At 41.8% G+C, this 27233-nt stretch overlaps 1 protein-coding gene and 1 non-coding gene across 3 annotated transcripts in view; both read right to left on the reverse strand.

The window, feature by feature from the left end:
* The window catches only part of znf536 (zinc finger protein 536), a 310124-nt gene extending 283364 nt beyond the window's left edge, over positions 1–26760 (reverse strand). For both annotated transcript variants that reach the window (XM_062989495.1, XM_062989497.1), the window contains exons 1-2: positions 26744–26760; positions 13394–13448 (exon numbers count right to left, since the gene is read on the reverse strand). The gene's annotated coding sequence lies outside the window, so the exon portion shown is untranslated. The remainder of the gene's footprint in view (positions 1–13393; positions 13449–26743) is intronic.
* trnal-caa (transfer RNA leucine (anticodon CAA)) lies at positions 7936–8048 on the reverse strand. The gene is made up of 2 exons: positions 8011–8048; positions 7936–7981 (listed from the first exon to the last, which is right to left on the reverse strand). It is a non-coding gene; the product is annotated as a tRNA-Leu (tRNA).
* Positions 26761–27233: the final 473 nt, after the last annotated feature.

Genomic DNA, 27233 nt, shown 5'->3' on the forward strand with positions numbered 1-27233 from the left:
TACAAGCTGTACACTGACTACTCTAAGTTATATCCAAGTTTCATGTCTATAGTGTTGTCCCATGAAAAGATATAATCAAATATTTGCAGAAATGTGAGGGGTGTACTCACTTTTGTGATACACTGTAGATAGATAGATAGATAGATAGATAGATAGATAGATAGATAGATAGATAGATAGATGGATGGATGGATGGATGGATGGATGGATGGATGGATGGATGGATGGATGGATGGATGGAGGGAGGGAGGGAGGGAGGGAGGGAGGGAGGGATGGATGGATGGATGGATGGATGGATCGGTAAGTTGGTGGATGGATGGATGGATGGATGGGTGGGTGGGTGGATGGATAGATAGATAGATAGATAGATAGATAGATAGATAGATAGATAGATAGATAGATAGATAGATAGATAGATAGATAGATAGATAGATAGATAGATAGATAGATAGATAGATAGATAGATAGATCAGACCCTGTACCTAATGCCTCGACTGCAGCAAAAATAACAACAATAATAATGAATAGATTTATTTAAACTAAGTGCTTTGTTCAGGTCTGAAGCACACTGGGTCCAGGACCACCTGGCACCTGGAAACACTGGCTGCATGACCAAAATAACAAAGCAAACAAATGATCTTGCAGCTTTCATCTATTAGTAGTAATTATCAAAAGCACCGATATTAATATTAGACGTAGCCCTAATATATCCGGGTAACTTTTGCTTAACTTCAGATCCCGTCATTTTTAAAGAGGCTCGTTCATCACTGCTGACAAGATGAAGAGATACGGCTGAACAAAATACCCAAGTCTAAAAATACCCTCGGTTCTGTGCGCTTAATACCGCCAGACGCAATGCAAACAAGCGCCGGCGTTTCGCTTGGCTCGGACCGAAGCGTGCAACGGTTTCTGAAACTATTTTATGTAATTATCCTGGCTGAGCGAAGATGCGCGTGTGCGCTCGGTGTGACCCTGTTTAACGGAGCCACTGATACGGTATGTAAGGAACGCCGGGCCGGTGGCGTCGTTCTGCTTTGCTTTACTTATGGCTGTGATCTATTAGAAATAAGAAACGACGTGGCCATCTGTCAGACTAGCGTACGCGCAGGAGCGGCCTATGGGCAAACAACTTTTAATAATATAGAGGCACGATGTGAAGATGCCATCATGCATATCTAATGCTGTATAGACTGAAGCAGTCTGCTTAAATGTAATCAGCACCTGATATGTCCTTACATTCATCTGTACATTCATTTTTACCCTGATCAGGATCATGACGGGTTTGGAGCAACCTAGGAACATAGGGTACAGGGCAGGAACACACCCTGGACATGGTGCCAATCCATCATGAGTCAAACTATAATAGAACGTCTTTATTTGTCATATATTCATATACACGTGTATACAGGTGCGCACATCCCAGCTTGTTTGGACGCTAGGGTCAGAGCGGGCATTGGTCGGGCATTGTACTACAGGATTAGGACCCAACTCAAGGACCTAACAGTGGATGCATGTATGTATGACATATGTATGTATACGACACTGTGTGCATTTTACTAACCAATTTACCCTGGTCAAGATCATGGTGGGTCTGGGGCTTCCATCCATCCAACCATCCAGCCAATGTATCATGAGCAAAATACTCATAGGGCCGAGTTATAATAGACTGCCTTCCAATTCTTCTGGGGTCAGAGGGTGGGGTCAGGGATTGTACCCTGCTTAAGGACCTAACAGTGGCTGCATGGCAGGGGATTCGAAGCCGCAATCAGCACTATTAGGCTTCCAGTGCTTGATTTACTGGGGGATGGTGTTCATTCCAAGCCCTGAACTTGTTACACTAACACAGACTAAAGCTGTGACCCTGAGCATTGACCCTACACCCTCTGAACTGACCTGAGAACTCTATGCTGACCCTGTTTATTTCCTCTGAGAGTGCGTATAACTTTGGAGAGCTAATATCAATCGTGTGTGCGTGTCTGTGTGCGCACGTGTGAGCGTGCACCGTCTACCAGGGCGTGTGTTGCAGCGCTCCCTCTGTGTGTGGTCACCTTTTCGACGTCCATCAGGATTTCCGGCCTAATCCCAGTGGATCATCCCATCACTGCTTGAAGGGTGTTTATGTGTAATGGATTCCATCTTGCTCCTTCCACCCCCATCGCGCGCGGGGCTTATTAATGCGTCTGATCTCGGGCCGGTTTCGGCGATCGGACGCTGTTTATTTTATACCGGGTTCGGCTCCTGATTTCTGAGGTATGACAGTAAGTGTGATGAGGTTCATTAGAGGAACCATTTTTATATTAATGTTCCATCAGGCACGGGAAGAACGTGCAAGCCGTATCCTAGTGGTTAAGGTACTGGACTAGTAATCAGAAGGTTGCTGGTTCAAGCCCCACCACTGCCAAGTTGTTACTTTAGGTGTAGTCTATTTGTCCATCAGACACGGGAAGAAGGTGCAAGCCGTATCCTAGTGGTTATGGTACTGGACTAGTAATCAGAAGGTTGCTGGTTCAAGCCCAACCACTGCCAGGTTGCTGCTGTTGGGCCCTTGAGCAATGCTTTTAACCCTCATCTGCTCAGACTGTATACTGTATCTGTAATGTAAGTCGCTTTGGATAAAGGCGTCTGCAAACTCTGCACAGAAAGGACCTGGGTGGCTCCACCTGGGAATCGAACCCAGGACCTGCAATAAATTGGCATCCTGTTCAGGTGCGTCTCGGTTTAACCAGGCCCACCGCAACCCTGATCAGAAAACATAAAACAGCTAACCCTCCTTATAACCCTAGCCTTCATTGATTTGTGATATAATGTGTGTTTGTCCTGTTATTTTCGATGTCGCCAAAGCAGATCATTCTGGTTTGGTACAGATGCCCTTCCTGACGCGACTCCCCTTATGTTATTTTAAAATAAATGCTCATAATCTGTTGACAAATTGACATACATACATTTTTAGGAAGTAGTACAAGTACGAAGCTGCAAACTTCAGTATACAAGCAGGTTGCCAATCGAATAGATACAGAAATGCTTCGACTGGTTTGAATTCCGACAAAGACGGCACAGTGATCGATGAAGGGCATCAACTCGGTTCTAAATGAAGCTTTCGCCTGCAATAATGCAAATACGTAAACAGACGTCCTCACAAACACACACACACACACACGCGCACACGGTTTATGTGTGTGTGAGGCTGCTGCAGGTGCTCCGGGACTCTAATGAAGACAAATAAACGTGCAGCAACGCCTAGAAGTCCCATAATAGCAAATAAAGATCAATACTGTTCAGTGGAGAATTATTAGCCAGCTTTGCGAGCTTTAGCTGAAAGCCTGTGGCTCTGGAATGCCTGTCTGACACAAAATAAAAATCCGGGAAATCGCGGCACATCTTTCTTGCTCCCCCCATGTCAACCCCCCCCTTCCCGTTTAATGTGGCCTGTACCGGGCGCTCTGCGAGGCGTTTCAGGTTAAGTGGCCCGGCCCGCTGGGAGCTCGGGGAGAGTGCCGTGGATCCACCTGGGCCCGTGAGGTCGGCGCACCTAGCCGCTCCGCCACACCGGCGCGCATTAACCGGGACCTCCTCTGGCTCCGAACCCCGGCGCGGGAGGCCATTCATATAATCGCGCCGATGCAGTGTGTGGCGGAGAGCCCCGAGGCTAGGGCAATCAGTAAGGCGCGGAAATGCGGAAGCGAAAGGCGGAGGGGGTGGCACCGGAGAGAGAGAGGAATAAATACATAGACGAAAGGAAAGTCTCCCCGAGCTTCCCTCGATCGGTCAGCGCTGAAACCGGATCGCGGAGGATCATCGTCCTGGCGGAGGGTGCGTGTGTGGGTTTGCGGGTGTGTGGGGTGGGGGTTCGTTTTGAAACCGGACCTCCCACGATGGGAAAACCGGCGAGAGGAAGGATCGTGACTTTTCCTTTCTAGCTCCAGGCCCTTGTGAGCTGGTTGATCTTGCATTGATTGGTCAGAATACCAGAGACGATCTTCCAAAGTGTTAATTATGAACACCACAGCAGAACCCTCCTTACACCCGCTACACACTGGCTCTACTTTTTATAAACGTCGCTTTATAACTAAGGGGAACAAGATCATGATATTATAATTTGGTCATGGATGCACAACTAGGAGCTGATTGTAAGAAATCAGGAGGGAATTTAAAAGCCCTGAGATATGGGTCTTGATCAATACCCTAGCCATCCATTGCCGTTCACTCGCTTCACTTTCTGAATTGCATAGACTATATTCATTATTATTATTATTATTATTATTATTATTATTATTATTATTATTATTATTATTTATCCCCTCCCTCCTATTGATCAGTGCAACACTGGCCAATATGAAGCACCTGTAGCTTATTTGAACATTACAGGGACAGTTAGTAACCCCTCCAAGTGCACAAACCCACCCAGTTACATCACACTTTAAATATAGTGGACTGGCTAGCTTTATGTCTTGGCTGGTAGCTGGGGATAGAGTCACTGAATGGCTAGAAACAGCATTAACTATAACATATAAATACCTTTAAAAATACACTTAGCTTTTTATAAGGAAAGCTGTTCGAAAAAAAAACACAATAAGAATTGAATGGAACAGTTGGCACAGTTTACGTTATCCTACCCTCCTTATTTTATCAAGGCTTGGGACCAGCACTGAGAGCACACCGACAAGTGCACCTCACCATAGCTGTTAAGCACAAAAGTTGTTAAGCCACTAAGGCAATCACACACACAGATACATAGCCAATCACGTCTGTATAGAGACCCGACCAGCCGATTGCACCACTGAGATTCCAACTATGGAGTCTCGGAGGTAGTAGGCTAGCCTAGTTGACTGCTGCACCACCTGAGCGCTTGAAGAATTATGTTCCATTTAACAGGGTTAATTCTACAGTATTAAGTATTAAGGTACTGGACTAGTAATCTGAGGGTTGCTGGTTCAAGCACCACCACCGCCAGCACGCCCCTGAGTTGGGCCCCTGAGCAAAGCTTTAAACCCGTAATGGCTTAAATTCTTATTCAGGCATATTTGTTAATCACTTTGTTATTAATCTGATACACAATTTGCACAAGGCTGCAAATATCCCTTCTCATAGTCTTGTTCTTAAGAAAATATGTCATAATTCACAAATGTTAAAAAAAATTTTATAATCAGACACCGGACACGTACAACAGACTTTGACTTTGTTTTGTTAGTGTTATCTGCCTCTTACAGTTAAATAAAGCTCAGCTTAGATGCGACGTTATGTGTGAATCAAATCTGTCTGACTGCTTCATCAGACTCAGCGCAAGTCCTGCACAAAGAACAATCTGACGTGTGATTCTGCAGGATCTTGAACCTGGTGTACTCTGATCGCTTGGCTACAGTATCCGACAGATCTGGCGAGGGAGGGAAATCGAAATGATACCTCCTGCGTACGATGGCTTGACCTTGACAGAGAGAGAGGTTTGTCTATTTTGGACACATTTTGTCCAGCGTATTCGTGATTATCGCTGAAGTCTTGGGTTCTCGGCTGATACGGGCTCGGATTCTGTCCATCGCGTTCGTCCGTTTAGGCGGGGGTGAGGGGGATTGGATTGTCCGTGTACGTTTCGGCTGATTTATACTGACGGCCTTTTTTAGGGATACGAGGCGACTTGTGTTTCATTTAATTTAATTTTATTTCGTTTTCTCAATTTCGATTACACGATTCCGATTGGCACAGACGCCACGGCGAGGACATGAAAGAGGTAAAGACGGCAGTGAAAAGCGAGTAAAACAAACCCCATAAAAGAAAGTGCGCTGATTGGGAGAATTGCCTGAAAAGTATGTTAAGGCTAAAAGCTATCGCAGAAACAGGAGCAGGAGGAGGAAGGAGAAGCATCTTAAGATTTAAAAGGTGCGTAACGGAAGCTGCGCATCGAGGGAATTCTCTCCGAGAGGCCTTTTAAACTTCACTCAGCGATAACGCGGATAAATAAGGGCAAATTCCCTAAAGTAAATACTGTTTAACTCTCACCTTCAGCGGCAGTTACTTAAAACACTCTTCACACAAGTGACAGCTCTTCGCAAACAAGCACCGCTGCTACATCACGACGCCGGGTGAGATGTAGAGATGTACGAACGTGTCTGTGTGTGTGAAAATGGTAATGCAGCCATTATTTCCGTAGTACATCCACATCGATTCATGGCTCATGTGATGCAAACAAACATGTTACTATACACTAAGGTCCCGACTTACTAAAAATAGGTGAAATGCTGTTAGGTATAAAAATATTAGGTCAGCTCGCACATGTGGGTCAATGCATATACAGTAGCTAGACAATAGACATTTAGCTCCAGCAGTATGCTGTATCGAAAGTGAGCATCATGTCACGCAAGCCTATCTCCGCTGAGATCTGGGTTCGGATCTGAGCAGGTGATGTCGGTCGGTCGGTCGGGCACCCACACAGTGGGTCAGAAGGGGATGGGAGAAATGGACTGGCTAGTCCTGCCTTGCGCCCAGTGCTTCCCATTGGTATGAAATGAAAATGAAATAAAGGGGCAGATTTAATTGGATCAATTGAATTTTAATACTTGCATCAATTGTAAATTGACTAGGTCTGGAGGAAGGAGTGGCCGAAGCGATGCAACGGATTGGCAGCCTGTCCAGGGTATTCCTCCTTGAAACTGGAACCAGACCCTGACCGGGATAAAGTGGTCTAATTGCACGTCTAAATCAAGACATTTGACAGACAGGGATTAATCTGATGCACAATATGCACAATAGCTGCAGTTATAGATAGATAGATGGATAGATAGATGGATGGACGGACGAACGGACAGACAGACGGATAGACGGATAGACAGACAGACAGACAGACAGACGGACGGACGGACGGACGGACGGATGGACAGACAGATAGATAGATAGACAGACGGATAGATAGATGGATAGATGGAAAGACGGATAGACGGATAGACAGATAGACAGATAGACAGATACATAGATAGATAGATAGATGGATGGATGGATGGATGGACGGACGGACGGACGGACGGACGGACAGACAGATAGATACACACATATGAAAAACTTACCATATAGAAGCACTTTGTAGTTCTACAATTACTGACTGTAGTCCATCTGTTTCTCTACATACCTTCTTAACCTGCTTTCACCCTGTTCTTTATTGGTCAGGACCACTACAGATCAGGTATTATTTAGGTGGTGGATCATTCTCATTCTTTAAACACCTCACTGTCACTGCTGGACTGAGAATAGTCCACCAACCAAAAACACTCCCCCAACGTGGGCAGCGTCCTGTGACCACTGATGAAGGTCTAGAAGATGACCAAGTCAAACAGCAGCAATAGATGAGCGATCGTCTCCTACTTTACATCGACAAGGTGGACCAACTAGGTAGGAGTGTCTAAGAGAGTGGACAGTGAGTGGACACGGTATTTGACAAAAAACTCCAGCAGCGTTGCTGTGTCTGATCCACTCATACCAGCACAACACACACTAACATACCACCACCGTGTCAGTGTCACTGCAGTGCTGAGAATGATCCACCACCTAAATAATAGCTGCTCTGTGGGGGTCCTGACCATTGAAAAACAGGGTGAAAGCAGGTTAAGAAGGTATGTAGAGAAACAGATGGACTACAGTCAGTAATTGTTGAACTACAAAGTGCTTCAGGATGAACTCGTGTGAAGGCAAGCGAGCGAGTACCTTATTTGTCATGTATACATATACAGGTGTACGGTACAATGAAATTCTTTCTTTGCATATCCCAGCTTGTTTTGGAAGCTGCGGTCAGAGCGCAGGGAGGGGTCAGCCATCGCACGGCGCACCTGGAGCAGACAGGGTTAAGGGCCTTGCTCGAGGGCCCAACAGTGGCTGCATAAGCAGAGCCTGGATTTGAACCGGTTGATAGCCCAAAGCTCTACACACTAGGCTACCACTGTCCCTAAAGGATCATGTCAGAAGTGGGATTTGAACCCATGTCTCCGTTCGGAGACCAGAATCCTCCATTCCACTTGAAGGTCATCGAACCTTGAGTCTGGTGCCTTAGACCGCTCGGCCATCCCGACATTACGTTTCTTATTTAAGTTTTGGTGGCTTGGTGGGTAGCACCGTGGGTTTCATTCCCAGATGGAACGGTTTGGGTGCTTTCTGTATGGAGTTTGCATGTTCTCCATGTGTCTGTGTGGGTTTCCACCAGGAGTTCTGGTTTCCTCTTGGCAATGTGTAAATGAGGTGCGGGTCATTTTAGCATTAAACTCAGTATCACTCAGCATTCCGAATGAGCTCCCAAAAGAGAACACCACTGTTTACAGTGAGCGTCAGCAAAACGAGCAGTTGAACACTAAATTAAGACCGACGTTTCTCCGAATCACTTACCCACTTCTGACCCGCGCGACTAAAACGGCCCGGACGGACAAATACAAATATATGCTTAATGTTTGTCCTTTAAACCCCTGCTAGCGTCTCGGTGCGCTCCGGTCATGCCGCGGGCCTGGAAATGTGGCGTGAGGAGGGAGGCGCTCACAGTAGAGTGTGTGTTCAAAGCTTGGAACGTTCATTAACATTCAGACCTACTTATTTACTTTTGCTTTGCCAGAAAAACACTGATGCTGTATTAAGACTCTCGGTGAGCCCAAAGATCGTGTTTGGAGACGCTCATCCATTTGAGAGAGATGCATCTGTATTTGGGTATCGTTGTATCAGACGTCTTTATACAAAGCGACTTACGATTGTGGCTGATTGCTGAAAAAGCAATTGTGGTAGTGGTGGGGCTTGAACCAGCACCCTTCTGATTCTCAGTCCAGTACCTTAACTTAACAGATGCTTTTATATGAAGCCACTTCCAATTACAATACAAGTAAGTGAATGTTAAGGGCCTTGTTCAGTGGTGGGGCTTGAACCAGCACCCTTCTGATTCTAAGTCCAGTACCTTAACTTAACAGATGCTTTTATATGAAGCCACTTCCAATTACAATACAAGTAAGTGAATGTTAAGGGCCTTGTTCAGTGGTGGGGCTTGAACCAGCACCCTTCTGATTCTTAGTCCAGTACCTTTGCTTAACAGATGCTTTTATATGAAGCCACTTCCAATTACAATACAAGTAAGTGAATGTTAAGGGCCTTGTTCAGTGGTGGGGCTTGAACCAGCACCCTTCTGATTCTTAGTCCAGTACCTTTGCTTAACAGATGCTTTTATATGAAGCCACTTCCAATTACAATACAACTAAGTGAATGTTAAGGGCCTTGTTCAGGGGCCCACAGTGGCAATTTAGCAGTGGTGGGGCTTGAACCAGCACCCTTCTGATTCTTAGTCCAGTACCTTAACTTAACAGATGCTTTTATATGAAGCCACTTCCAATTACAGTACAAGTAAGTGAATGTTAAGGGCCTTGTTCAGGGGCCCACAGTGGAACAGTGGTGGGGCTTGAACCAGCACCCTTCTGATTCTTAGTCCAGTACCTTAACTTAACAGATGCTTTAATATGAAGTCACTTTCAATTACAATACAAGTAAGTGAATGTTAAGGGCCTTGTTCAGTGGTGGGACTTGAACCAGCACCCTTCTGATTCTTAGTCCAGTACCTTTGCTTAACAGATGCTTTTATATGAAGCCACTTCCAATTACAATACAAGTAAGTGAATGTTAAGGGCCTTGTTCAGGGGCCCACAGTGGCAATTTAGCAGTGGTGGGGCTTGAACCAGCACCCTTCTGATTATTAGTCCAGTACCTTAACTTAACAGATGCTTTTATATGAAGCCACTTCCAATTACAGTACAAGTAAGTGAATGTTAAGGGCCTTGTTCAGGGGCCCACAGTGGAACAGTGGTGGGGCTTGAACCGGCACCCTTCTCAATTATAGTCCACTACCTTAACTGCTGAGCTTAATTCAGTGTTTGGCTTTAAAGTGTAGGGCAGTTATAGCTTATTGGTTAACGTACTGGACTAGTAATCAGAAGGTTGCCAGTTCAAGCCCCACCACTGCCAGGTTGCCACTATTGGGCCCTTGAGAATGCAGGGTTAATGCAGAAAATGCAAAGTGCTTCATTTATTCAGTGTATGTTTTGAAGTTGAACCCCCATCCAACAGCATCGGCATTTAAAACGTGATCTGATTGGCGCTCGGGTGGCACAGCGGTCTGTTACCTTAGCTGAGACCTAGGTTCAAATCCCAGCTGTGCCATCCTTGTGTCTACACAGACACGATTGACTAGCTCTGGAGGAAGCACAGAGTGTGCGATGGATTGGCAACCCGTCCAGTGTATTCCTGCCTTGAAACTGGAACCAGACCCTGGCCGGGATAAAGTGGTTGATATCGGTATTCACTTCTTCAATTCTATTCTATTTTGGTTCCGGACGACAAGTTTTGACCCTGATGTCCTCGCCCGTTCACTTCAAAGCCCCGAAAGAGACGTGGCGAGGCATTAAGGAGCTCTGCAGACGGCCGGTCATCTCGCCGACCGCTATCACCGCTGCCGCACACCCGTCGCTGGCAGCTTGTACGAGAGCATGGCGCCGATATGTTAAGTACGTCTCTCTCTCTGTGCGACGACGTCTCTATCGTCCGCTCTTCGCTGGCACCGCTCGCCTTTCTTCCTCCCTCTCTGGTTCCCTTTTCTCTGTTTGTCTCCCCTCCTCTGACTCCCTCCGCTCTCTCCCACTCTCGCTAATTCGCGGGGTCTGGTCTGTCTGTGCGGCTGGAGACGCCAATGCTATCATTATCAGCCAATTCAGCCAGCCGTTAAATGGTGGAATCAGGAGACATTTGCTCTCCACCGCTATCGCTGTGACATCATTACCGGGAGAATCAACAGCACGAGCACTTTGACCGTGTGTGTGTGTGTGTGTGTGTGTGTGTGTGTGTGTTAGCAGTTTTGTGTAACATAAAAAAGAAGTTATTCTGTGATGATAGCAGAAAACATGCTCTTTTCCTTTGTCTACCTAATAAAGCGTTGATTGATGGGTAAAAAAAAAGGTCATGAATGTCTTTGTGTTTAAAATTCACAATATGGCTAAAAGTATGTAGACACCCTTTCTTATCTGTGTTTAACTACATACATTAATGCTTATGCTTTTGAATAGGTGTCCACATACAAACTCTTAAATATATACTGTGTGTATATATACAGTATATATATATATATATATATGCTCCTGTATTTAGAGGGTCACCAAAGTGGATAAATGTGGCCTGCATACCTGACCGGGCTTGGGACTGGCACTTAGAGCGCACTGACAAGTGCACCTCCCAATTAGGCTGTATCCTTAGGCTATATTGACAACCAACCCAATACATACCCACCCATCTTTGTGGAGGATACCAACCAGCCAGTAGCGCCGCTGAGATTCAAACCCCTATATATCAGACCTAGTGGGCTAGTGTTTTTTACCGCTGTGCCACTTTGCCACGGAAACAATGAACGAATGCACAAGATCATGGAATCACACAAGAGCCTAAAGCAAGTCATCAAAATATAGAACACACTAGTCTTTATACTTTATCTAATGATGTGCCAAGTAAATGGCATTAATGAACATATGGAACAGTAACGTGAACATAAGAACCATGAGCAGAAGACGTTGGGGTTAGAACTGTTGGGTTAGAAGAAGCAATTAATTGACCGGTTAATCATTACCATTCTGATTACCATGCTGAGCTTGACAAACCAGACAGTTGGCATAAAGTGTATTTAGGTGGCGCAGTGAGATTCTGAGCCCCTCGGTTTCGAAACTCCGATCAGCTGGGCGCCATATAGCGAGCATAAGTGTCAGTCCCTGCAGCAGACACGTTTCTGCTAGGGCGGGATGACCGTACTACTGTATATGGGTGGGATCGGGAGGTGGAAAGTAACGAATTACATTTACTCGCGTTACTGTAATTGAGTCGTTTTTTTGTGTACTTGTACTTTTTAAAGTAGATTTTACAGCCAGTAATTTTACTTTTACTTAAGTATGTTTTGTATTACGAATTGTAAGTCGCTACATTTTAAATAACATCCGTTACTGAGTTAAAAAACTCGCGTCTGGGAAACTGCTGCGGTGAATTCGGCGATGGGGAGTCGGTTCCTTTTAAAGTCAAGTCAAGTGAACTTTATTTATATAGCGCTTTTTACAATAGACATTGTCTCAGAGCAACTTTACAAAATCCAGGACCAACAGATACAAAAACCCCTGTTGAGCAAGCCGAGGGTGACTGTGGCAAGGAAAAACTCCCTGAAAATTTTAAAGAGCCGTATATATATATGTAACGACTCCCAGAAGCGCGACTCGGTTCCTTTATTTCAGTTTAAAGGACCGTTCAATAGAATCGATTCATTCTACGACACATCACTAGTGGTTATACAGTTTGAAAAAGTTTTATGGGACTAAAATGACACATTACACGCTATAACATGCTTTTTCTATTATATTTTAATTAAAAACAGCTATTGTGAGATTTATATCCACTTGTCCTGTTTGCATTAGACAGAAGAGACCCCCCCCCCCCCCCCCCACTGTTAATAAAGTAACTAAGTAACGTTTTAAATGAGTTACTTTTTATTGAGTAGATTTTTAGACTAACTATACCTTTTTTGTATTTGTATCTTACCTTATTTTGTATTTGTATTAAGTTTTCTCTTCTTTGTTAAACTACTGGAGACCAATAATTTCCTTTGGGATAAATAAAGTATCTATCTATCTATCTATCTATCTATCTATCTATCTATCTATCTATCTATCTATCTAGTAATTTTACTCGTACTTAAGTAAAAATTCATTAAAGTAATAGTACTTTTACTTGAGTACAATATTTTAGTACTCTTTCCACCTCTAGTGGGATCTTCAAAACTCAGTGTAAGGACCCTGACAGACAGAGCAGATAGAGAGGCGCCTGTGCAGAGTGCATGGTCGAAAAAGGGTTCCGGATGAGGCGTGAGCAGCAGTATACGCACTATTCTACACCTGCCTGAACGAGGACACAAGTATATTTGCTTTTAGACACAATAAGGACGACGGTTAAAGGGGCAAATGTTTTTTCCCACTGTTGGAGATTCGCAGATGACAGCTCTGTGCCAACAAACTAAACAAACTGAAGGTCTGCCAGCGAGAGGCTTATAGACTTTGATTGTAAATAAGCTCTATGGTCATGTGGCTTTTCTTTCAAGGCATTGGGAACTGTTGAAATACATGTAAGCATGGATTCTATTGAAGTACCAGAAAATCATTACAGAATCCGGGCATCTGAACTATCATTCTTAGTAGTATTGATTGATGATACCAGACCTTAGAAAATTCCATATGTTGTAATATAAAGTAAGATATAAGATTGTGGATTCATTTATTTGACCGTGACATTAGAAAATATTAAATTATTAAAGAAGTAAGCCTGGAAATGGCTCAGGAATTGGTGAAGTTGTACGGTAACTGGGTCTTACCTTGATCCGAAAGACTTCTAGTAGATTGTCGGAAGAAGATTTCCAAAAGAAGATCCTGAGAAAATATAAGAAGAAGAAGAGAATCAGACGGGTGGCGGTTTTTAATCTCCCCCCTTCATAACACCCCCTAATAGCCACCTGTGAACCTGGCGACCCACGTGATCCACTCGAGGCGTGTGAAGCAGTGTCACCCCGACGTCATCATCGTTTAGCTAATATCCATTTTCAACCTTGCTCCCTGATTAACAGCGTCGACCACCCCCCTCCCCCCCATGAGGTTCCTGTACGAATTATGCCACGCTGCTTATCAACAGCCGTCCGCTATTTTTATATAGCTCCGCTTTTAAACGATAGGTGCTTCAAAGGCAGGGCGAACGACGTTTCATTAACCGTGACTGGCACGTCAGTTTCAAAGTGGCACTATCAGCGTTTTAACCTTCACCTGCGCGAGTCGAGGGAAGAGGCGACATGCTTTTAATTAACTAACAAAGCCGAATGCAACCCCAGCCCGAAACAGCAAAAAAAAAACAAAAAAACACAAGAATAAATTAAACAAATACAAAGCGTATACAAACATATGGCGTGGATTTACACCTTACGGATGACAAAGACACGGTGTTATGCATGTGACGCACCAGCGGGATACCGATAACTCCCATCCTGGAGCGAATTCGGTCTCATAAACGTGAATAAGTATTTGTTTGTATTGCTTAGAGGTCCTGGTTTTGTAAGTTATGTAGCTGGACGCTTGGAATCGAATCTTCGATTGGCTATGTCTGAAAGGGGGGGATGGCCGAACAACCTAGCCATTCATTATGAGGTGCATTTGTCAGAGAGCTCTCAGTGCCAGGGTTACATCAGAGAGGGCATTCGTACCACCAGAATAACCCCTAAATATGATACCAAGTTATGTTAGAATTTGCCAGTTTTGTGCTGCTGACAACATAGCATTTCTATTAGGATTGGTCATTTCATTCTGGGGTCAATTTTTGGAGCTGTACTTTTGGGGCAGTATGCAACTAATCTAATGAGCTTTGGATGCTGATTGTCCATGTTAGGCCATGTTAGTCGCCACAGGTTTGGCAATCCCACCTGTTTTACCACCTCTTTACTCGGGGCGGCACAGTGGCTAAGTGGGTAGCACTGTCGCCTCACGGCAAGAAGGTCCTGGGTTTGATCCCCAAGTGGGGCGGTCCGGGTCCTTTCTGTGTGGAGTTTGCATGTTCTCTCCGTGCCCCCGTGTCCCGTGGGTTTCCTCCGGGTGCTCCGGTTTCCTCCCGCAGTCCAAAGACGTGCAAGTGAGGTGAATTGGAGATACAAAATTGCCCAGGACACGACCTTGTGAACTGCTGAACCTTGGGTAATGAGTGACTACCGTTCCTACTTGACAGTGTTTCGTTATACTGTAAAACCCTGTATTGTATAATGACAGTAAAGTTGAATTGAACTGAATTCCGGTCATGAATGTAACCACAGTGTAAAACATGATGTTAAAATCCTAATAAACAAACGAACCACCAATTTATTCTGGTCAGGGATGCAGCAGGTCTGGCTTCCCTGGAATCAGTCATTATTGACGGGCCGATAGCGCTGCTTGGGATTCAAATCTGGATCCCAGCAGTAGTGGGCCAGCGTAATTTAGAGGTATTTCATAGCTTATACATACTGGTATACTGTATGTTCATTAACATGCCACAGTGATGCATATCAAACTGCTATAAAGTGCCATTTCCGTTATTTTGTCCATCACTTTATACACAACACGCACCACTGACACTAAATATACCGCCACCCCAAAAGACCAGACGTAACATGCCGAACACAAACAGACCGGATTCATTAGTGCTCGTTTAAAGTCCTACAGCTTACGACTGGAAATTGTCAAAATATTTGAAACGGTAAAATTCCGATAATCAAGCGGTACATGTTTGACTAAGAAAAGATCTATTCTTAGCCCCAGGTAGCGAGCGGAGTGAATAAGTACAGACAGCGAACCGAAAATCCCCCAGGCTAAAGAAATCCAGGCGCTGTAGTAATAACCCGTGAGACCTGGCTGGGAATGTCCGGCTTTCAGAAGCACTTCTCATTCGATTTGTAGCACGGTCAGTGATGTGTGTGTGTGTGTGCGCGCCAGTGTGAGCGTACACAGCGCAGCTCAGTCCGTTCTTTTCGTATGAAGTACACCGATTTTACTGAGGCTCCTGTTATTTCAGAGATCAAATTATGCACCCGAGGTCCAGGAATATATGATATGTTATATGTGGAATATAACAGTGTGCAGTAATAGTTCAGCACAATACACAGCAAGCACTGAACATCAGTCCTGCTTCCATGATCCCTCGAGGGAGAACTACTTGGGGCACACCCGTCAGGGTTCCAGGTCGTGACCTGGAAATGGTTGGGGTGTCATTAACCCCCCCTGACTGTCCTGGGATTCCTCTTAGATCTGTTGCTTGAGCCTCTTTATTAGAATCTAGCACAGTGCCGGTTACTGTCAGTGTTTCTCCTAATCCACTTGGGAGTTCTTAACACCTAAACTATACTAGTAGGTGTGAGTGAATGGGTGAATGAACCGTATTTAGTACTACAGTAAGTAAGTAAGTAAGTAAATTTGATTTATAAAGCACTCTTAAAACAACTTACGTTGACCAAAGTAAGAGAGAAAATACAAAAAATTAAAAAAACAGATAAAAATAGACTAAACAATTATAATTACCACGGCTCCTCACTGTTCAAATGCCAGCTTATAAAGGTATGTTTTTAGGAGTGATTTAAAAACAGCGGCCGAAGGTGCTTGTCGAATATTGGGAGGTAGAGTGCACGATCACCTTTTAGCTTCAAACGAGCCCTAGGAACAGTCAACAAGTTCTGAGTGGCTGATCTTAAAGAACGCTGTGTGGTTGCGGGAGAAAGCATACCACTGAGATAAGCCGGGGCTTGACCATTAAGCGCTTTAAAAACAAATAAAAGCACTTTAAAATGAATCCTGTGCTGAACAGGCAGCCAATGTAGTGAGGCACAGTAGATCATAATACAGTAGATCTGGTTCATATATCTCATTTGGCAGAGTACTTACAATGCAAGCGTCAAGTGCATCTTCCAATGGATGGGCTTTGTAGGCACCCCAATCATGTCTGTGTAGTGCCACCCAAGCGCCCTTAGTATAAAGAAATGAACAATGACTTCAAATGAAAATCAAACTGCCAGACATGCATTGATTGACAGACAAGTTCACAAAGCCTTTTTTCTATAACACGCAATGCCTGTAATTTGCCGTTTCTTACAGAGCTCCGTCTGTGCCATCTCACGTCGCCACATAAAGACACAAAGCGAAATGTTTGAACCATAACAATCTATTTTTGGATTTTAAATCCAGATATCACGTGACCCACCGAAGATTGATGGTCGAGTGATTAAGTGGCTGTCATGGGTGAACACGGCAAGGCCGAAGCGACTGTCCGTCTCTCTCAAGGCTGTGTAAACCGGAGTGACTCCACACAGTCCTCTATTGAGACGAGGGGCTGAGCGTTCCTTGTGGCACGCCTCCGTATAACCGGGCCAGATGGACAAGAGCTGCCATTGAGCTTCGTTCATTCAGATCACATTCGCAGATCAAGTAGAGTTCGTTAAATACGTTTAAGCATGCAGCTTTCACAAAGCTTAAAGTATTTTTATATATATATACAGTATATAATCATTGTATAATGGTTTAATGGTATAATGGTATAAACATTCCTAAAATACTTATTTTTATTCAGGGGTAATGGACATTTAAGACTGATCAGAAATATTTAGAGCGCCTAACATTAAAACGCATCAACTGATTCGCATCATGATTGCTGTGGTCCAGTGACATCAGGAAACACTAGCCGTAAGGCAGGAATGCCCTTCGGTCAACCAATTGAGACATAGCCAATTATGTCTGTGTGGAAGCTCGGGCCAGCCAACAGCTTTTGGGTGACGCAGTGATGTATTACACTAGCCCACCACTGTATCACGCAAAAGCTTATTATTACTATTATTATTATTACTATTATTAGTAGTAGTATTATTATTACTGTTATTACTATTATTATTATTACTATTATTAGTAGTAGTATTATTATTACTGTTATTACTATTATTATTATTACCGTTATTATTATTGTTATTATTATTAATTTTATTATTATTATTACTATTATTATTATTATTGTTGTTATTATTATTACTATTATTATTGTTGTTATTATTATGACTAGTATTATTATAATTATTACTATCATTATTATTATTATTATTATTATTATTATTACTGTTATTACTGTTATTATTATTATTATTACTATTATTACTGTTATTATTATTATTATTATTACTATTATTATTATTATTATTACTGTTATTATTGTTGTTATTATTATTACTTTTATTATTACTTTTATTATAATTATTAGGGCATTTTTAGGGCCAGCTGTAGCCTAGTGGTTAAGGTACTAGGCCAGTGACCAGAGGGTCGCTGGTTTAAGCCCCACCACTGCCAGGTTGTCACTGTTGGGCCCTTGAGCAAGGCCCTTAACCCTCAATTGCTTAGACTGTATACTGTAACTGTAAATGTAAGTAGCTTTGGATAAAGGCGTCTGCTAAGTGCTGTAAATGTAAAATGTAAATTATTACTATTATTATTATTATTATTACTATTATTATTATTACTATTAATATTGTTATTATTATATTATTATTACTATTACTATTATTATTATTATTATTATAATTATCAATATTATTATTACTAATGCAGTACACACACCAACAAGTTCCACTAATACAAATTTAACTCTGTAGCCACGTATTCAAGCTATTCAGGAACATAAATTGGACTTAATAAGCAAAGCATATGTTAAAATGTTATATGATACATTTAATCATTTAAACTACAATGTAAACTTGTGGAATTTATGTGTCTTATGTTCTCTCTCTATTTTGTAATCAGTTCCAGTCACTATCTGTAAGAAGTTTCACATATTCACCCAGTGTGTGCCTGGGTTTTATGGGAGTGAGTGAGTGTGTGAGTAATAGATCAGATACAGTACAGAATGAGGGTCCGTAGCTCAAGTGCAACTTTAAAACATCAACATAATACCAACAACCGCCTTAAAAATATGTCAGAATCTAACACTGTAAGAAGTGCTTGGGATTTTGTGGAATCTTGCTCAGTAAGAGGATGGCATGTAAGGTTACATCTGGGAATGTATGAGCTGTCAACATGTACTTATTATCTACATGATAACACATTCCTATTTATGAACAAAAGAAAAGAAAAAAAATGAGAAAGATAGAGAGAGAGAGAGAGAGAGAGAGAGAGAGAGAGAGAGAGAGAGAGAGAGAGACAGCAAGGAAGACAGAAATAATTAATAAAAAATAAATAAATAGACGGAAAGGAAGAAATGCTTTTAATGTGGGTAAAATCAATACAATAATAGTGTTGCATGCTTTTAATTTCTCCTCATGAGGCTTTATATTAGTAAAACACTTTAATAAAGCAAAACTCAGCCTTCATGCTGCTTGATCATGCTTGTTAAGATATATATACAGTATATATAGCCATTACATTAAAACCACCTCCTTATTTATTCACTTACCATATAGAAGCACTTTGTAGTTCTACAATTACTGACTGTAGTCCATCTGTTTCTCTTCATACCTTTTTAACCTGCTTTCATGCTGTCCTTCAATGGTCAGGACCCCCACAGGACCACCACAAATCAGGTATTATTTAGGTGTTGGATCGTTCTCAGTACTGCAGTGACACTGACATGGTGGTGGTGTGTTAGTGTGTGTTGTGCTGGTATGAGTGGATCAGACACAGCAGCGCTGATGGAGTTTTTAAACACCTCACTGTCACTGCTGGACTGAGAATAGTCCACCAACCAACAATATCCAGCCAACAGCGCCCTGTGACCACTGATGAAGGTCTAGAAGATGACCGACTCGAACAGCAGCGATAGATGAACGATCGTCTCTGACTTTACATCGACAAGGTGAAGTTTCTAATAGAGTGGACAGTGAGTGGACACGGTACTTAAAAACTCCAGCAGCACTGCTGTGTCTGATCCACTCATACCAGCACGACACACACTGACACACCACCACCAAGTCATTGTCACTGAAGTGCTGAGAATGATCCACCTGCCTCCAGAAGGGTCCTGACGTTTGAAGAACAGGGTGAAAGCAGGTTAAAAAGGTATGTAGAGAAACAGATGGATTACAGTCAGTAATTGTAGAACTAAAAACAAAGTGCTCCTATATGGTAAGTGGAGCTGATAGAATGAACAGTGAGGTGGTTTTAATGTTATGGCTGATCAGTGTACGTATATTCAAGTTTCTCCTCTCTAGTTCTGGAGCCCTGTAGCCGTGTACACCTGATTCAAATCTAGGAGGGCTTGATCAAGGAACCCTGATCTGTATGATAGACCCAGATTCTCGATCCACACAAATAAACATACAATATCAGGGTGGTTCAGACTGTAATGAAATAATTACTGGACCGCTGCCTAAACGTTTCTCAGCCTTAAGTGTAACTTGTAAAGAATTGAACCTGTGAACATACAGCGATTGAGCTATTAACAAAGCTTTCAAAAACGTGCCAGACCACCTGACGTAAATCCTTGCCAATAAGATTAACCAACCTGATTCCCGAACTGACACCTTCGTTTTTATTTTTAGCTCGAGATGGGAATTAATGTTAGAAAAAACAAGCAAAAAGAAAATCATTCGAATACAGAAACGAGGAATAAACAGAGGCCTGATTTTGGAGGGGGTATCAGCTCATCTGAGAGCAATATACACTCATCCGGCCCCTCATTCACTCCCTTATTCATGAGGGACAATTTTAGAGGCGCAAATCTATCCTGGAAAAAAGACTGAGTCATCAAAATAGATCCATGTAAGCACACAGAGAACATGCCAAACTCTGTACTCTTTTTTTTTTTTTTTTATGAAACTTCTAAACACACATATTTACATTTACATTTTCGGCATTTAGCAGACGCTTTTATCCAAAGCAACTTACAGTTAGGACTGAACACAATTTTGAGCAATTGAGGGTTAAGGGCCTTGCTCAGGGGCCCAACAGTGGCAACGTGGTGGCGGTGGGGCTTGAACCGGCAACCTTTTGATTACTGGTCCAGTACCTTAACCACTGAGCTATCACTGCCCTATGCATACGGGAGTCATACAGGAGTCTTAGTAAATGTGTAATGGTAACCCTGTGATGGATTCCTCTTTCAGAAGGTGTGTTTCGGAGCCACTGTGACCCTGACCACCAGTCAAAATGTTTAAGTAAAAACAAAGTACAAAAGTATGATGTGAACAGGTGAATACGATTGGCCCCTCTGTGACAGGCGTACACTATTTCTGAATGAGCGAAATTCAGAAGAAGATGAAGCATGAAGCATCTGGCACATCTGTTTAGCTCTGTCGTCACCGTTTGAGTTGTACTATGATGTATGTTTTTCCCAACTCCTCAATATAGCAATACCGGACAGACTTTGCTACTAGAATCGCCCCAGGGTGGGGTATTATCTTAGACCCCTTGTATCTCTCTCTCTCTCTCACTCGCCCGGCAGACAGACAGACGCTCCTTCTGGTGGCACCCTGGCATGAGGCAGTAGAGACAAGCTCGTTCGTCACCACCTCATCTGTCAGGGCATTCTTTATTCTTAGATCACACACTACACTGATGGCTGTGATTAGGCTGCTTAGAAAACTTCCACTCTTTAACCCTCTCTCTCTCTCTCTCTCTCTCTCTCTCTCTCTCTCTCTCTTTGGTGCTCTTGAACACATCCAGAAAGTCTAACAAATCAGCGCTCAGCTCTAAATGACAATAAATGACACGCAGAGCATTAAATGTTCTTCTTTCGACTATAATTATTTGCTAAAGACAAAAGTTGACAACTGTCAGTAGTCACAAACGGACTCCCGTCTGTACGGTGAACGCGATGACATGATGAACTGCGTCTTCGGCTCTGCCTGACAGATATTGATGGGTCTTACAAGCGGAATCAATTGAGAAAGACAGGCCTAAAAAGTAATGTAAGGCACCCATTTCCGAATGTGTGATTTTAAGACAATGCTGAAATGTTTTTTTTTTATTGCGGATCAGCGTGGAGCCACACCCTGACTTATAGAATGTAGATATATTGAGGTTATATAATAATATAATGCAGTTCAGTGATGCATAAATATTTTAATATCTAACAGAAGTATTTAAAATATATATTTAAAAATATTGTTATTAATATTATTATTATTAATAATATTCTTTATTATTATTATTATTATTATTAATAATAATATTCCTTATTATTAATAATAATATTATTATTATCATTATTTTTACTTTTATTATTATTGTTATTATTAGGAATACCAATTGTGTTAATAATTATTTAATAAATAACAGTTGCTTTTATTTTTATTTAATAAACATAAATAAATTATTATTATTATTATTATTATTAAGAATACCAATTGTGTTAATTATTTAATAAATAACAGTTGCTTTTATTTTTATTTAATAAATAGATAAATAATAAATGTAAAAAATATTATTATTATTATTATTATTGAGAATACCAATTGTGTTAATTATTATTTAATAAATAACAATTGCTTTTATTTTTATTTAATAAATAGATAAATAAGAAATTTAAAAAAATATGATTATTATTATTATTTTATTTTTTAAAGAAAGTACAGAGAGTACCATGAAGATAATGAATAAATATTATTATATTGCAATATTTATTATTTGCATAGCTCACAGCTTTACTAATGATTAATATTCTAATGTTCACTGATCTATAACTTATTGTTATTAAAGATTCCATATTACCAGTTTCCCTAACTACACCTTAACCTTGCCCATCAAGGTTAGTAACAAGCAAGCGCCACACAAGCACCCCAATCAAACAAACCCGGCTCACTTATTGTACAGAAACTCAGAATCTCCACAGCATATATAAATTAATAGCTAATCGGTCCGGCCCCGGTGCCACACCGCCCCCCTGGAGCAGCCTGACTAAGGCCCGGGCATCTGGAAGACAATTTCCTCCAATTAAAAGGAGCAGAGAAGCATTTAAGTGTGGAATGGCTGTTTGATCACGTCTCTGAGGCTCCAGCCTGGATCCAGTCGGCTGAGCCCGAGACTGACAGGCCTGAAGAGACGAAGATGGAGAGACGGTGAGACATACAGAGAGAGAGGGGGAAACAGGGCGCTCGCGTCTGCCCCGTGTTAAGTCACCAGCCAAGACACCATCCTGGCACCATCCGGGGAAGATCGCACACCTCCATGCCCATAGCAGACTGCAAAAGGGGGAGGGTCGCTGGCTGTCCCGGGCAGTGCCAAGTTCTAGCACACAATACACACCAGCACACCCAGTGTGCCGAATGGGCGCATATGTAAATGAGAGTGGAGACACCAGGGAGGAGACATTTTGACAGGATTGGCTTGGGCTGTCTAGCCCCATCGAATCAGATCCAACGTGTAGCCATCTTTAGTAAATTATGATCACATTTCCAAAAAATTGCTAAAGAAAGATCTGAATGTCAGAAATTAAACAGCAGATAACACAGTAAAGCGTCAAATATGGCCAAAAGTATTTGGACACCTGACCATGAGCTTGCTAGACATCCGGTACTACAGTAATATACGTAGAATTATCTCTATGTGATCTTTTCAGCTTTAGCAGCAGCCACTCTTCTGAGAAGGCTTCTCACAAAACTTTGAAGTACATCTGTGGGAATTTGTGTCCATTCAGTCAAAAGAGCGTTTGTATGGCTGGGCAGTGATGTCAAAAATGCCTCAAGTGATGTTCCAGTTCATTCGAAAGCTGTTTCGAGGGGATGAGGTCAAGGCTCTGTGCTTTGTGCTGCAAAGTTGGAAGTCTGTCAATTCCTTTTTATAATTGATTTATTACATCTGTTTGCAATTGATTTGGCTGAAACAGATACATTCAGTAATTAGAAGGGGTGTCCCAATACTTTTGTCCATATAGTATAAGAGGAATAGTATAAGAGGAAACTTTTCTACAGTATAAATACTGTATATTGCTATTAATCTGGTTCAAGCATTCATAATGGTAAGTGATTCTTAAATGTATTGTCACCAAAATGATAAATAAAAAAACAATCAATAAATGTTATTAGGAAACCCTGAATATTTTTTCTACATATGTAAAAAAGCACACTTTCATTCCCATCCATATAGAAAATAAGGCTGAATCCTATACACACTTCCATATGCACACACACTAACACACACACACACACCACTACATCTTCTGCAATAATTTTCCTTTCTCATCATCTATAAATAAATAACCTGTGTGTTGTTTATTACATTTCATCCCGCAGTTTAGTTCATCTCACTAAACCACACAAACTGACTCTGACATCGAAAGTGACCGCGTCCATTCTTTAGGATTGAAACCTATGACAATCTGACTGCATGTGAATGCGCTGAGAAAAGAGCTGACAGAAGAGCTGAGAAAAAATGCATCCGCCCAGACACTATTACTGATACTTTATCTGCCACAAATAGTGTCTAACAATGCCTGGGTCTTGTTTACACCCCATGTCTATACTTTTAACAAGGGATATTTGGTGGAGGAGGTTGCGTTGCACTTTCATTTCCTTCCAACTTCCAACGAATATGCGAAAATAAATCATGAGAATGTTAAAGGGGAAAAAAAAGCAATCGTTAAAATTAAAATGAATTAGAAATGGAAAAGAAAAACAATAACCACCACACAGTAACAGTATGGCTGGTGATTATTTGCTCATATGAATCACACTTTATGGATCGTAAAGCAGATCCTGCCTTGTTGGGGTCACATCCCTTACATGTATTCTCAGGTAGCTTTCTCCAGGACCTATTGAACTAGTATTTTTTATTCTAAATACAAAAATTAATTAAACAACATTATAATAATACATATTATGCGGATCCCATATTATATGGATAATTATAGGAGGATGCATGTACTATTTGAGTGAGCAACTGGTAAAAGTGGCGCAGTTTGATCAGATCCTGAATAAGGATATTTAGTAATAAGCATAAAAGAACAATTTCTAGTTTACGGAACCTTTTGATGGATGGATATTACAAAACATTTCCTTCAGCTATGAACAATTTATATGTAACAATATTACATAATGTGAACAGCACTGGTGTTAAGTGTGTGAGTGAATAATTCAGTTCGTGGTGGCATCAAACATGCCATCAAAAATGATATTTAAGGAACTGCAAATAGATTTACTTTAACGTAAGTCTGATTCACCTTTTTAGCATCTTATTTTTATTAAGTCTATGGACACAAGTTGGTGTTACATGTGACTTAATTATAATTTCTACTTTTACAACTGAATGAATCAATTCATTGTGTATGGGTAGAATCAATCAGCATATGTTATTAATGTATTCATCTTTTTAGCACATTTATGTATGCATATGTATTTTAAATGAAGAGATACAAGTCAGTATTAATCATGCACATCATGCAGAAACTAAATGAACCAAAATCAAAATAATAGGAGTGAAATAAAAGACAATCAATTGCAATGTTGAGTGATTATTTAGATTTTTTAATCTACATTTTATGGATGCTACGATGGCTCCTGACTTATCTCAATTCCTCTGGCTGTATCTTCTCCAATGGGCAGCTGCCTCCTTAAAACTCAAAAGCCTGCATGGGGACACCTGCGGTTAATCTAGTGAACCTATCTGTGTTGCTTTTGTAGGTGGAATAATTAGCACATATTTATTAAAAAATATCCACATGATGGATGATGTGTATAAGCAAGCTTATTTTAGTGCGCACCTAATTACAGTTGCGCACTCCATAGCTACATTTTACATCAACGTGTGTTAAAGTTGTTACGTGTGCTTTTGTAGCTGTAAGTTGTCAAATGTGTGATCATGGAACAAATAGTACTAATAATTCTAAATGTTTTAAATACATAATACACAAAACATGATGATTATAATTCCATATAATTCTATTGTTCTACTGTTAAAAAAGCCTGGCTGCGCGTATAACAGTTGTCATACAGTATTTCATGCGTTATAGGCTAGACATGGCACTCGATAAGGGCACGTCGAGCCAGACAAAATGTTTTAGCACAAAATGCGCAAATCATTTAAATCAGATTTTATCTCATTGTTATATGTCATTAATATCATCATTATGCCCCTCGGCTTTAAGCATTGTGCCTTCTTGCTTCGACGGGGGGGGGGGGACAAAATGCCTGGACTCCTCGGCAAAAGTTTTAGCACTTCATCTGAAGCTTGGGCTCTGTATGCTGTACCAGATGCTGGACAAAACTTGTTTGGAAAGTTTGGCTGATATTAAAAGTTGAGCGCAGTTTTGCGCACTGGATTGATCGAATGCGTAAACAGGATACGAATTAATGAAATGAAGGAGGTTCACTGTGGCATAATTAATGAAGAAAGTGTTCCTGTATGACCGATTGCTTTAAATCAGACTGTGCTTTCTTCTACACGAATGCTGCGCGTAAAACCTGGCTGTGGGTGTTATTTTTAATTGTAACCTGGTGCGTCTAATCAAGACGAGGAATAAATCTAACGGTAACGCTTGATACACCGAATTGGTCCAACAGTTTAAAGCGGCTATAGAATCAAAACTACAAACACACACTCGAACATAAAATAATAATATAAAACGAATTCATTCTTACCTTTAGATATAGACTAACCAAAAAGTACAGACAGAAATAGCCTAATAAAGCCAGGCGCATATTGAAGAGGCGTAAATAAAAGTGCGCTCGGGACCTGTTAGAAGCGTCCGCCTTGAGGATCCCTATCCCACCGTGAAAGAAACAAACCCCCCCACCCCAAAAAAAACCAAACAAATAAACAAAAACACGCGTTATTATAGTACACACTATTTTAAGATTTCTTCTTCCAGAAATGTGTTAATAGGGATCATCAGGACGCAAGGCATTTCCATATCTAGCCTTGCGCTCCCCCTGTCTGGGAGTTGAAACGCGGCGAGCCGGTTCAAGAGTAGCGCTCCATTGTGGTGCAAAAAGAACAAGCGGACAAAACGGGAATCAGCACGGGAGGGAATCGTCCCTAATCCGGTCTATAACCCCCCTGACTAGATTTCTACCATCGCGGTTCGATCCTGACCTCGCTGTCTCGATCCTGAGCCTGGCGTTAAACGAGCTCGGGCATCGAACGCTCGTTTTTGCGAACGCGCAACCTAATTAGATCCGTCTGGCAAATGATAGCATGTATTCTCCAAATAAAACGGGATTTGTTTGGAAGGCAAAGCGTGTGATCCTTACCTTAGCAGAGAAGTGTCCTAAGTTGTTCCAAAAGAAAAAGTCCGGGGGAGTAAAGCAGAGTAAACGAGACGAGCATCAGTCTGAAGTCCGGAGTGATAAAGCGCGGCGCTCGGCTGCACTGTAACCTTGCGGCGTGTTTAATGTAAATAAGGCAGTTATGTTGCCAGTCGCATTAGAGACGCACAGCGCGGCTCGGCTCTGCGTGTGTGTGTGTGTGTGTGTGTGTGTGTGCGTGTGTGTGTGTGAGAGTGCATGCGTGCGTGTGTCTTTTAACCCACCCTCCCTGTTTAGAATGAATTCCGTATAGACTTTACACCGTGATCAAAGCAAAATTAGAAATACGTATATCAGTTCTTTAGACACATGCGGCTCCCGTGCACTTCTATTCCCCTACAACTACAACTACAGGACCAGTAAAACAAAACCTAACGGAACATCATGACTGGAATGAGTGGAACACACTTTGTCCCAAACATTTTAGATTCATTCG

This window comes from Trichomycterus rosablanca, chromosome 27 (assembly GCF_030014385.1).
Source record: "Trichomycterus rosablanca isolate fTriRos1 chromosome 27, fTriRos1.hap1, whole genome shotgun sequence".
Classification (NCBI taxonomy): Eukaryota; Metazoa; Chordata; class Actinopteri; order Siluriformes; family Trichomycteridae; genus Trichomycterus; species Trichomycterus rosablanca.